General features: G+C 39.1%; 1 protein-coding gene across 2 annotated transcripts in view; it reads left to right on the top strand.

Annotated features, from left to right (window-relative positions):
• Nucleotides 1-13,030, top strand: part of fat3a (FAT atypical cadherin 3a) — a 687,349-nt gene that overhangs the window by 359,976 nt on the left and 314,343 nt on the right. The window lies entirely within an intron of this gene.

Here is a 13,030-nt window from a genome sequence, read left to right as displayed (position 1 = left end):
GATGGATCTGGGGTTAAGAGGGTAAACAGCTTTAAGTTCCTCGGCATCCACATCACCGAGGACCTCACATGGTCTATGCACAAGTGCCTCTTCACCATAGACAGTTGAGGAAGTTTGGTATGGGCCCCGAAATCCTAAGAACTTTCTACAGGGGCACAATTGAGAGCATCCTGACTGGCTGTATCACTGACTGATATGGGAACTGTACCTCCCTTAAACGCGGCACTCTGCAGAGAGCGGTGCAGATAGCCCAACACATCTGTGGTTGTGAACTTCCCGTGATTCAGGGCATTTATAAGGACAGGTGTGTAAAAAGGGACCGTAGGATCATTGAGGACCAGCGTCACCCCAATCACAATCTATTCTAGCTGCTACCTTCCAGAAATGGTACCGCAGCATAAAAGCCAGGGCCAACAGGCTCCAGGGCAGCTTCTTACACCAGGCCATCAGACTGATGAACTCATGCTGATTTGAGTGTACTCCATGTTACATTGACTGTTCTATTAATTATAAATTACTATGATTGCACATTGCACATTAGATGGAGAAGTAATGTAAAGATTTTTACTCCTCATGTATGTGAAGGATGTAAGAAATAAAGTCAATTCAATTCATTTCAATGTACTGTATGTTGACAACGCTTCAAATAGGTATTGCCTAACAGTTGACATAAGGTTTGCAGCTGTAGATGAGAAAAATCCCCATGTAGTAGCCTGAGTCCTGACTGGAACAGCCAGTTAAATGTTCAGAGTAGGTATATCATTATAAAGACAAAGCTGTTGTATAAATCTCTAGGTTGTGAAGCCTCAAAGGGCATTTGATAGAGCAACACATCACTGGATTCCTTGGATTTAAGCTAAGAAATTGTGATAATTGGATACACAACTGATGAGGTGAATATGTGTAGAGATTGGAATTTATCTGACTGGAGTGAAACTGAAATCAGTATTGAATGGAGTTAGTAATTTAGGCTGAGTTTATCAATAGCAAATATTGGTTTTATTTCACTGAAAATAGATATGTCACCATTCTGTAACATGATGGTGTATGTGATGTAGTTTGAGGCCATTTAGCTGGTCTGTACAGAATATCTGCACTGTGTGGAACAGACAAATTGATCTGTGTTAGATAGAGTGGATAAATGCATTTTTCTTGTGTGTTTGTAGGATTGCACACTTCTGTCCATGTGCAAAGGTGTTTAACAGCATCAGTACACTTACAGGCATTTGGCTTTTTTTGTAGAGTTTACCAGGGATCTATCTGCTTAGGTACTTCTTAGAAACTAACTATTTGACAGATGCCCCTTTCTTAAAGATAAATGCATTTTGCTTCCACTGAATTAATAAACTACTTCTGCTCAGTGATTTCATTTGCCATTACTAAACAATGCTGGGAAATCAAACTAAAAGACTGTGGTGTTGTTCAGTTCTTATTTATGGATTTGTTGCTTGGAGGCAAAGCATATTTAAATGCAACATGGATTCCTTCTCCCAGCAGCAGACAATCTATAATAGTCTCTATTGAAGTCTTCTTTTGTCCTCCTGAGGAAAGTGTATCAAGAGCTGTACAAAACTGATTTAAATAGTCTTTGACTAGTACCAGTTTTACAGATTAGCATCCTATTTAACAATCAAGTGTTCTTGGACTTCAAAAACTCTGCGATGCGTTGTGGACCTTTCATTCCTAAATGACCTATTTTTAATTTCATGATTACTTTCCCATTGTTTAGAATCATTCCATCAGTGAAATAGCTTTTTTGTGTCTATTTACTGTATTAAATCTATTATTCTGAAGACTTAAATAGTCAGTTTAATGAGGAAGCATACATTCTTCTATGAAATAAATTGAGTTATTTGTTAATAAAATTCATGTTCTGAGAGGGCTTGAAGTGAAAGATTCTCATCAACAAACAATGCCACAAGCCTTCTCTTACAAAGGAATTATATACCAGTGGGAGGCAGGACGTTGTTGAATCTTGTGACAAATGGCCTGAATCTACATTCAAGCATCTAAGTGAAGTGACCCTGATGGCTAAATCCCAGCAACCATTAGCTCAGCTCCTGTTCTTGTTATTTTTTGTGCTGCCCTTTCCCATGTCCATGCGATATATTCAAAAATAATTTATCTCAAAACCAATTATTTTCCGCATCTTTTGGTCAGTATTTAATATTGTGAGGGTATTTTCCTAAGTGCAAGACCTTTCTCTCATTGCAGTTTGAGTTCTGTAGATTGTATTTATTAACAAATCCCTAAGGCTTTTTCAAGAAAATTGCTGAAAAGTGTTTTCCGATCAATGTTTGTCTTAATTGCTACAGGGTTTGTGTATGTTAAGAGGCTGTCCATCCATTGCTTGCTCAAGCAGTCATTGAGGAGAAAAGAATTTCACATCAATGTGACAGTTTCCCAAAATGTTGTTCAGCATGACACATTTTTGGATAAAATTAGAATGAGCCATGTCAGTAGCATGCTAACTGTCTTTGATCAAAAATTCCTCTTTTGTTAAGATTCAAATGAATCATTGGTCCATACACAATAAAGTGTGAGGTTGTGCACAAAGTGCCTAATTTTTGTAATGTTGCTCAAATGTTTAACATACTGTATTTTTAAACAAAGCTCCTATTGATTCTATTGTTATATCTTTCTTGTACTTGACAGAGAAGAATAAAGTAGGAGCTGGGTTAGTACATACCTTCCTCAAATATAAAAATAACAAATGTAAAACACTCTGCTACATATATTGCTGATAAACCAGGACTATTTTTTGAAACTTCACACAATTACTTTTGCACTCACATGTAGTTAAGGTCACAACCACATGAGCTGGGGCACTTAAGTTAAAGAAGAATAGATGCATGCTGTCAGTGACATACCTCTTATAACTTTTGAAGCCCAAAATTTAGATTTGTTTCCTGGTTCTCTGCAATTTATGATAAATAAATGTAAAGGTTACATTAAAATTTGTACTATTTGCAGGTTATTTGTCATCACTCTTGTATTATTTTCAAAACTAAAGTGCCAGTTCCCCTGCTAAATATTTGCTAATCAGTATCCTGTTCTGGTTTTGTCATTCCGGACCTACACACGGTACTGGTTGTAACATGGAACACTGAGCTATCTGACAATGACGAGGTGAAGATGGCGACCTTTGACATCCAGGCAATATTTGACTAAATGTAGCATCAAAGAATTCTGGTAAAAACAAACTGTAAGGAGCATCAAATAATTTGCCCTCTAATGGCTAGAATCACATCATGTGCCAAGAATGGTGGTCGTAGTTGTTGGGCGTCAGCCATTAGAGCCCAGGACATCAAAGCAGGAAATCTTCAGTGAAGTGTTCTAAGGGCAACTGTCTTCAGTTGTTTCATCAATGGCCTTTCTTCAGTCACAAAATTAGAAATGGGAATGTTCACAATAATCATGCAATATTCAATTCCAATAACAAATCTTTAGAAAACAAAGCCTTTTATCCTCATGCATAAAGACATAGGGCATCAGGCTTGGATAGAAGTGACAAGTAAGAAGAACGTTATAAAAGTAACAGGCGATAGCTATCTCCACTAGGGAGCCTAACCACCTGCACTTGACATTCAATGGCATTACTATCACTGAGTCACCACTGTCAACAATGTCATGGACCAGAACTCAACTTGCTGGACACATACAATAAATACCATGGCTGCAAGACCATGTGAGAGACTATGTATCTATCCTATGCTGAAGCCTTCCCACCATCTGCAATACACAAATCAGGAGTATGAAGGAATTCTTTCCACTTGCTTGGATTAGTGCAACTCCAATAAGCATAAGACCATAAGACAGAGGAACAGAATTAGGCCATTTGGCCCATTGAGTCTGCTCAACCATTTCATCATGGCTGATGCATTTTCCCCCTCAGCCTCAATCTCTTTCCTTCACCCTGTATCCCTTCATGCCCTGAGCAATCAAGAATCTATCAACCTCTGCCTTAAATATACATAAAGACTTGGCCTCCAAGCCCCTTGTCAATGAATTCCACAGATTCATCACTCCGTAGCTAAAGAAATTCCTCCTTGTCTCCATTCTGAAAGGACACCCCTCTATTCTGAGGCTGTGTTCTCTGGTCTTAGATTCTCCCACCATAGGAAACATCCTGTCCACATGCACTCTATCGAGGCCTTTCACCATTCTACAGGTTTCAATTAGGTTATCCCTCATTCTTCAGAATTCCAGTGATTATAGGCCCAGAGCCATCAAATGCTCTTCGTATGAGAAGCCTTTCAATCCTGGAATCATTTCTTTTGAACCGTCTCCAATGTCAGCTCATCCTTTCTTAGATAAGGGTAAGCCCCTTATCTTAGATAACAACGATTCAACCATAGTTGGTAGAATCTCAGGTGGTGACGAGAGGGTGTACAGGAGTGAGATATGCCAACGAGTGGAGTGGTGGCGCAGCAACAACCTGGCACTCAACGTCAGTAAGATGAAAGAGCTGATTGTGGACTTCAGGAAGGGTAAGATGAAGGAACACATACCAATCCTCACAGAGGGATCAGAAGTGGAGAGAGTGAGCAGCTTCAAGTTCCTGGGTATCAAGATCTCAGAGGATCTAACCTGGTCCCAACATATTGGTGTAGTCATAAAGAAGGCAAGACACCGGCTATACTTTATTAGGAGTTTGAAGCGATTTGACATGTCAACAAATACGCGCAGAAACTTTTATAGTTGTACCGTGGAGAGCATTCTGACAGGCTGCATCACTGTCTGGTATGGAGGGGCTACTGCACAGGACCGAAAAAAGCTGCAGAAGGTGGTAAATCTAGTCTGCTTCATCTTGAGCACTAGCCTACAAAGTACCCAGGATATCTTTAGGTAGTGGTGCCTCAGAAAGGCAGCGTCCATTATTAAGGACCTCCAGCACTCAGGGCATGCCCTGTTCTCACTGTTACCATCAGGTAGGTGATACAGAAGCCTGAAGACACACACTCAGCGATTCAGGAACAGCTTCTTCCCTTCTGCCATCCAATTCTTAAATAGTCTTTGAAGCTTTGGACACTACCTCACTTTTTTAATATGCAGTATTTCTGTTTTTGCACATTTTTTAATAATCTATTCAATATACGTAATTGATTTACTTATTTATTTATTATATAACAATATATAGCATGGAAACAGGCCATCTCGGCCCTTCTAGTCCGTGCCAACTTAAAATTATGTTTTATTTTATATATTATTATTATTATTATTACTTTTTTCTCTCTGCTGGATTATGTATTGCATTGAACTGCTGCTGCTGAGTTAACAAACTTCACATCACATGCCGGTGATAATAAACCTGATTCTGATTCTGAAAGAACTGCTCGCTGTACTCCCAACTGAGGCCTCTCCAATACTTTATAAAGCTTCAACATTACAACGTTGCTTTTATATTCTAGTCCTCTTGAAATGAGTGCTAACATCACATTTGCCTTCCTCACCACCAATCAACCTGCAAATGAACCTTCAGGGAATCCTGCACAAGCAAACTTTACACCACAGATTTTTTGAATTCTCTCTCCATTTAGAAAATGGACTACCCTTTTATTTTTATTTCTATCAAAGTGCATGACCATACACTCCCCAACACCAGGAACATCAGGAAGACTGGTATTATGCAAAACATTGCAGCCCATTTGATTGTTATGCCATGCATATCTGTAAATATACATTCCCTCCATCACTATCACACAATGGTTGCTATGTACCTCATTTCCAAAATGCAATGCAGTTACTTGGCTTTTTACTGTAAGATCACCTCCCAAATTCAGGATCTCTGCACCAAGAAGGACGAAGAAAATATTTATTTAGGAGCACTACCAAATGTAGGTTTTTGCTCGAGCTGCAAGCCAACCTGACTTAAAGTCCTAAATTTGGATCTAAATATGAGAAGTACCCTGTCCAACAGCTCTGCGTTCACCAGAAGGATTGTTGCTGCTCTGAATAATCTTGAACAGCAGTAAGGGGTTAGTAACAAATATTGGCCATGCAGGTGATGAGAACATCCGAAAAAATGAATTAATCAAGTTTTGGGAAAGTTCTGCATTGATATTAAAATACCTTTGCATGGGGATAATTAAAATGTAATTTTGTGTTGGAAGCATTAGTAATGTGGAGTATATTCATTTAACTGTTGTAATGCAAGTTATTAAATTTAAGGTGCTTATCAGTACTTAAGTTAGATAAATTTTATGTACCCCTCTGTTCACCGCAGTTAGTACAGACCAATCTCCATATTCATTTTTCTGAATAGATGCTTGCGAGTTGAGCATCATTATTAAGTATTTTAGTTCCCATCTGTACAAATTACTTTTCTTTCTTACAGTGTATAGCCATGTGCTTCCAATTATAAACAAAGCTTCCAGAATAATTCAGGATTCTGTAAAGATCTACTCCTTGGTTTGATGGATGTGCTTATAATTCTAAGTGACTTGGTTCATCACTGTTTCCACCCTAGGCACATCCTTAATAAGATATATAGTGCAAAGAAACATGTTTTACTTTGTCCTGGTGACTGTACTGCATGGGCCACAGCAGAAACATTTCTACAAGTGATTTCACCAGGATGATGCTCTGAGTGGTAAATCTGATTTCAGTATACCTTCATGCATAAGGAGATGGTGGGGTGGGGGGGGGGGTTGTTTGGGGAAGATGAAATAGCAGCAAATGAATGTGAGGTTAGTGGGGGTTGATGGGAGAATTTCACTTTACCTGGGCAGGGTATGGGTGTTAAGAGCATTTGGTGAGGGGAATTAAGGAGACAGACTGTAATCAGGATAGAGAGGTGTCAAAAGTGTCAAGAAAAGCATGTGGACTGAGGCGGTGTATGGATGGGGAGGCCATTGTTGAGAGGGAGCGGAGGAGCCTGAGGATTTGCATAAGTATCTTATGCAAATATAGATTCCTCAATCCGCATTCAGGGTTCGGACCAAATTCTCTTTGGAATGTCATTTACTTGGCATTCGGGAGATTTGGTCCAAGTTTCCCTGCTCCCAAAGAACTGTGAGCAACAAGTCATAGAGTAATACAGCATCAAAATGGGCCCTTCAGTCCATCTGGTCCTTACAACCAAGATGCGCATGTAAACCTAACCCATTTGTCAAATTTGGCCTATTTTTTGTAAACATTTTTCTGCCTAAATTCCTGTCAAAGTTTGTTTTAAATGTTGTCGATGTATCTGCCTCGACCAGTTCATCTGGGAGCTTGATGCATATACAGGCCACCCTCTGGATGAGAAAGTTGCCACCTCATGTCGTTGCTAAATCTCTTCCTTCTCACACTAAACCTATGCCCTCCAGTTCTGGATTCCCCAACTGTTGTAACTATTTCTCATGGTTTTATACATCTCTGTAAGATCATCTTCCAGTCTCCTATGCTCCACTGAATAAAGTCCTGGCCTACTCAACCTTTCTGTAACTCAGTCCTTGAGTCCTGTTAACATTTTCATCACCTTTTTCTTTTTGCATTCTTTCCAGCATAATGGCATCTTCCTATAAACAGAGTGACCAGATCTGAACACAGTGCTCCAAATGTGGCTCACCAATGTCTTGTAGAACTGCAATATTACATCGTGACTTCTGTACCCTGACTAATGATTGCCTGTGAGCCAAAGGTCGATTGCACCACCCTGTCTACCACTTTCAGAGCTCGTTTTCATGATGAATATGATTTTGACTGGAAATTATTATATCCATGATTTTAACAGGGTGCAAATTGATTTCTTAGTTGCAAAAGTCAGAAAAACAAGGCATAATATGATCCAGTTTGTAGGCATCTCTGTCCTTCTTTCCACCCTCCCTCTCAATTGCTCTTTTTCTCTCTGTACACGCATCCCTTCTTGCTTCCATGTTCTTTCACACTATATATTTAGAAGCATTAATATTAAGTATATTTTAAAGCACTGTTGGGATTAGACATTCTTATTCTTGAATGTCAGAATCATTCAAAGGATTCAAACTACATTTATTATCAAAGTATGTATGGAGTGTACAACTCAGATTTGTCTTCCTCACAGACAGCCATGAAACAAAGACGAACCAAGAAACCCGTTCAAAGAGGGAAAAATAAACCCCCTTCCCTCACACGCAAAAAAAAACGAATTGCCCAAATAGCAACAAAAATAATGAGTGTAAACACAGAATACAAAACACAAAATCAAAAGGTGTATTTCATTTTAGCTCAGTGTTCATTATCTGAAGGCTGCCCTGATTCAAAAATTGCCCAAAAATAGCAACACAATAAAACGAGCAACCAGAAAATAGAATGTGGAGGAGATGTTTATTATCCCTGACGTATGTTTTGAAGTTCGTTCCTTTGTGGCAGCGGTAAGTGCAAGGCATAAATAATTACTATAAGAAATATATAGAAATAAATAAATAATGCAAAAAGGGAGCAAAATAGTGAGGTCATGTTTGTAGACCGTTCAGAAATCTGATGGCAGAGTGAAGAAGGAGACGATGTTAGTGTTAAAGAAATTTCAGGTCAATTTACTGAAGATTATTGAAAGGCTCTTGAGATTGTACATTGAAGTCGCTGTCAGCTTGATTAGAAAGAACAAAGTATTTCCAAGGGGCTGTCTGATTAGCTGCCAAAGCACTTGGCAAGAAAGATGGTTGCTACCATGATTCTGTAATTGAAAACTACAGATGAATTACTTAAAATTCCTAGCCTTTATTATTTCATGCTTGAGGTTTTCAGCCATGAAATGTAACCTTCCGTGTTGTAAGCGATTTTGATATGTGTGCTGTAAAGATTCATTCCTTGTACTCTTGGCTCTAGCAGGGTTAATGGACATGGATTTTCAAATCTATTAGACGCACTCAAGCTTAGAAAAAACGAAAACCTTTCACTCGTGGTTTGCAGCAGTTTTCCTCTTTATGCCTGATTAACCATCTGCACTTCAGGAAGGGAGAAAATGCTGTGGTATAATTGGAATTTCATTAATTATACATAGCGATGCTCATAAGATCTTCAGACATAAGTAAAATTAGGCCATTTAGCCCATCGAGTCGGTCCCGCCTCTTGATCTTGGCTGATTTATTTTCCCTCCCAGCCCCATTCTCCAGGAACCTTTAACCCCCTGACTAATCAAGAGCCTACTAACCCCTGCTTTAAATATACATAATGATTCGGCTTCCACAGCCGTCATGGTAATAATTTCACAGGTTTACCACCCTCAAACTAAAGAAATTCCTCCTCATCTCCGTTCTAAAAGGGCGTCCTTCTATTCTGAGCCTGTGCCTTCTGGTCATAGGCTCTCCCACGATTGAAAACATCTACTCCATGCCCAATCTACCAGACCTTTCAATCTTCCATAGCTTTTAATGAGATTCCTCCTTCATTCTTCTAAACTCCAGAGAATACAGGCCCAGTGCTATCAAAAGCTTCTCATACATTCATTTCTGGGATCATTCTTGTAAACTTGCTTTGGACCTATCCAATGCCTGCACATCCTTTCTTAGATCAGGTATCCAAAACTGCTCTCAATACTCCAACTATGGTCTGATAACACATTATGAAACCCCAGTATTACATTCTTGGTTTTATATTCTAGTTCTCTTCTGAACTGAACGTTAACATTGTTCTTGCCTTCCTTTTAAATGTTGACTCTTTCTCCATTGTATAGAACCAACTCCAAACGTACATGAAATCTTCTCCTGTCAACCCAAAAGGTACCAGGAGTAAGTTTGTTTCCCTTTATGTTTTTCACACATTTCATGAATCTGATTGCTTCATGAAAACATTTACTATGACAGATTATGAAATGCTTGCAATTCATTTGCTTCATTGGTGTTCTACTGAGGCATAATTTAAGTGGCAGGCTCAGGCTTTAAAATAGCAGGCGGTTACAGTAGTCAATCACAGTAATACTATAAGGTCTGCAATGATATTTATAGTTTTATAAATTGAGTTATAAAATATATCAAGGGAGGATCACTTGATCTGATTAAATTGCAGAAAGAGTAAGTAAATAAATGGGGTAGATGGCCTGGAGAGTCAGTGAGTGATCAGTTTTAACAGCTGTCCTTTCTCCTTCACAAACGGGAGAAAATCTGCAGATGCGGGAAATCTGAGCAACACACACAAAACGCTGGAGGAACTCAGCAGGCCAGACAGCATCTATGGAAAAGAACACAGTCGATGCTTTGGCCTGAAATGTTGAGTGTGTCCTTTTTTTCCTTACAGTCTCATGCTTTCTTACGTGCATGTGGGTAAACACACAGCTTTTGCAATTGATTTCTTCTAGTTTCTAGCAGAGAGAGGCAAAATATCAAATGTAGGTATAATGAACATGTTTCAGTTTTGGAAAGAGTTCTAGTAGGTGGGAAGAGGTTGATTTTACTGCAGGAGAGCATTCAAACATATTCATTGCTGTAGATGAAAACAGTATTATGCTATATTAATCGTTCATTTCTTACGCATTCCTGCATGTTACCCAGGAGGGTTGTTACCTTTCATTTTCTTTAAAATTTTTATTAGTTTAAAAATTAGGCATAAATGGAAAATTGGTAACATAGGGAGAGAGAGTGGGCGTGGGAGGCCTTGTGGTTAAGGAAATTATCACAGCAGTGAGAAGTGATGAAGTGCCTGATAGTCACATAGTCAGTATTTGAACTCATTGACAGGCAAATTGAGTTAGTTTTACCTCTAGGAGTGTTAAGAGACATATAGAAAAGTTAATAAGTAGCTCAATCTTTTATGAAAAATGCAACAATAATTACAGTAACTTTGTAATAATAGCAGTAATACTATGGGATTGTCACTGGAATTGTGCAAAGAGGAAATACTGATGGTTCAGACCAAGGATGATCCCATTATGAAAAAGAGTGGGACCTCCAAATCTAGAACCCCTGATGGACTATGAGACTATAAGATATAGGAGCAGAAGTAGGCCATTTGGCCCATCGAGTCTGTTTCGCCAATCAATCATAGGCTGATCCAAATCTTCCAGTCATCTGCACTCCCCTGCTTTCACCCCATACCCTTTGATGCCCTGGCTAATCAAGAACCTATCTATCTCTGTCTTAAATACACCCAATGACTTGGCCACCACAGCCTCTCATGGCAACAAATTCCACAGATTTACCTCCCTCTGACTAAAGTAATTTCTCTGCATCTCTCTTCTAAATGGACATCCTTCAATCCTGAAGTTGTGCCCTCTTGTCCTAGAATCCCCTACCATGGGAAATAACTTTGCAATATCTAATCTATTCAGACCTTTTAATATTCGGAATGTTTCTATAAGATCCCCCCTCATTCTCCTGAACTCCAGGGAATACAGCCCAAGAGCTGCCAGACGTTCCTCATACAGTAACCCTTTCATTCCTGGAATCATTCTTGTGATACTGAGGAAAATACAGGAGTTCTGCCCTTCAGGCAATTGATTTATGTTTTTATATGTGATTACGCACATTTGGCTTTTAAATTAAAATGTGCAGTTTCAGATCTGTATTAAATCACTTCCTTTGCAGTCAGGAAATAGGAAGTAGGAAAGCAGAAGACCAGAGGTGTATTTTAGGAGCCAAAGACGTTTCTATGTAAAGCCATTCAGTTGTTTCCCCAGCAGAAGCAATGCCATTACATCTGCGATAACACCAAGGAGCTAGGAGGCTACATCCTGACTCTAAAGTGATTTTTGAATGAAGTTTGGCTGACTGTCTAGTTGCTGTTACAAAGTGAGGGCAGTATAACAGGGTAGTTTCTGCCATGAATGTGTGCACAAACTGCAGAAAACCTATCATGTCAAAAACAAGACATGAACGTAGAGCTAGAAGTTATGGTATGGCTCTAAGTCAGTGATTCTCAAATGGGGGGGGCCATGCAGGATTTCATTGGGGCCCCAAGTAAAAAACAAGGAACTGGGGACACAGGAATTTCTGAATGGGCCATGATATAACATTACTGTTTAAATGAACTATTATCAAAGTATATAAATAAAAAGATGAAAACATATAATTTAAATAAAAGAATAGGAAAATATGCTAGATGAAACAAATGAGGCAGCTTTGTGTGTGTGTGTGTGTGTGTATAGCACGTCAATCATTGAATATGCTCCTGCTTGACCACGCACAAATCTTCATTCATACCCTGCAGGGTGCCCCACTAAGCTCTGCTCCACATCCACCCTCAAATCACAAACTGCAGAACGGGTGTGGCTGTCTGCAGCTAGGCCAGTTAGCAAGTATGCAGCAGGAGACTGGTTCTGTTTGCCTTCCACTGAACTGTGTGTCTTGAAATACGTATAAAGTGTGACAGGAAGGCTGTATTTACTGCAGAAGGGTCATCTGCCAGAACGACTAAACTGCAGAGAGGCGAGAATGTGTGCAGTCTACCACGGCATCACTATCTATCATTACAACTTCCATTAAATCTCTGATACCATATTTTGAAAGAAAGTTCAATTTGCTCTTCTTGTTAGTATTGTAGCATTTCTAAGTGATAAGCAGCTTGGAGAACAAATAGTTGGTGCTGAGTCTGAGATATTTCACCTGTCAGATGTACTTGAAAAACTGAACTTATGAAACAAACAGTACAAGGAAGAAGCTACAATCTCATATCATGTCAAGAGGCTATTACCACTTTACTTGGAAACCTTGAAACTTTTCAGCTGCAATATTGGACATTGTAAGGTTATGCATTTTCCTTCACTGGCCACTCTTTAAATAGAATTGCAAGATTGATAACCTGATCGTATATTTTGATTATTTGAATCAATGGCACACTGATATGGAATTTCAGTTCAGAAGCCCACTGGAGATGCATCTTCCAGATTAGGTGGTTATGCTATTTGGTGTCAATGACATTGCCTCACTGAGCTGCAGTGTGATATATTACAGGTCAATTTCTGGGTAACTGGTGATATTCAAAATAATTTTCCACAGATCTGGGGGAAAGCAAAGCAAAGTCTTTTTTAATTGGAGTTTCCACCTCTTATCCGGTTCATTGTGGATTTAGTCAAGCTCTTCACCTGCTATCAAAAATTCATAACCATTTTGTTGTTCTGAAAAGAGGTGATCTC

The sequence above is a fragment of the Hemitrygon akajei genome, chromosome 4 (genome assembly GCF_048418815.1).
Source record: "Hemitrygon akajei chromosome 4, sHemAka1.3, whole genome shotgun sequence".
In the NCBI taxonomy this organism is placed as follows: domain Eukaryota; kingdom Metazoa; phylum Chordata; class Chondrichthyes; order Myliobatiformes; family Dasyatidae; genus Hemitrygon; species Hemitrygon akajei.
The sequence above is the reverse complement of the archived record's forward strand: the minus strand, read 5'-3'. Positions and strand labels throughout refer to the sequence as shown.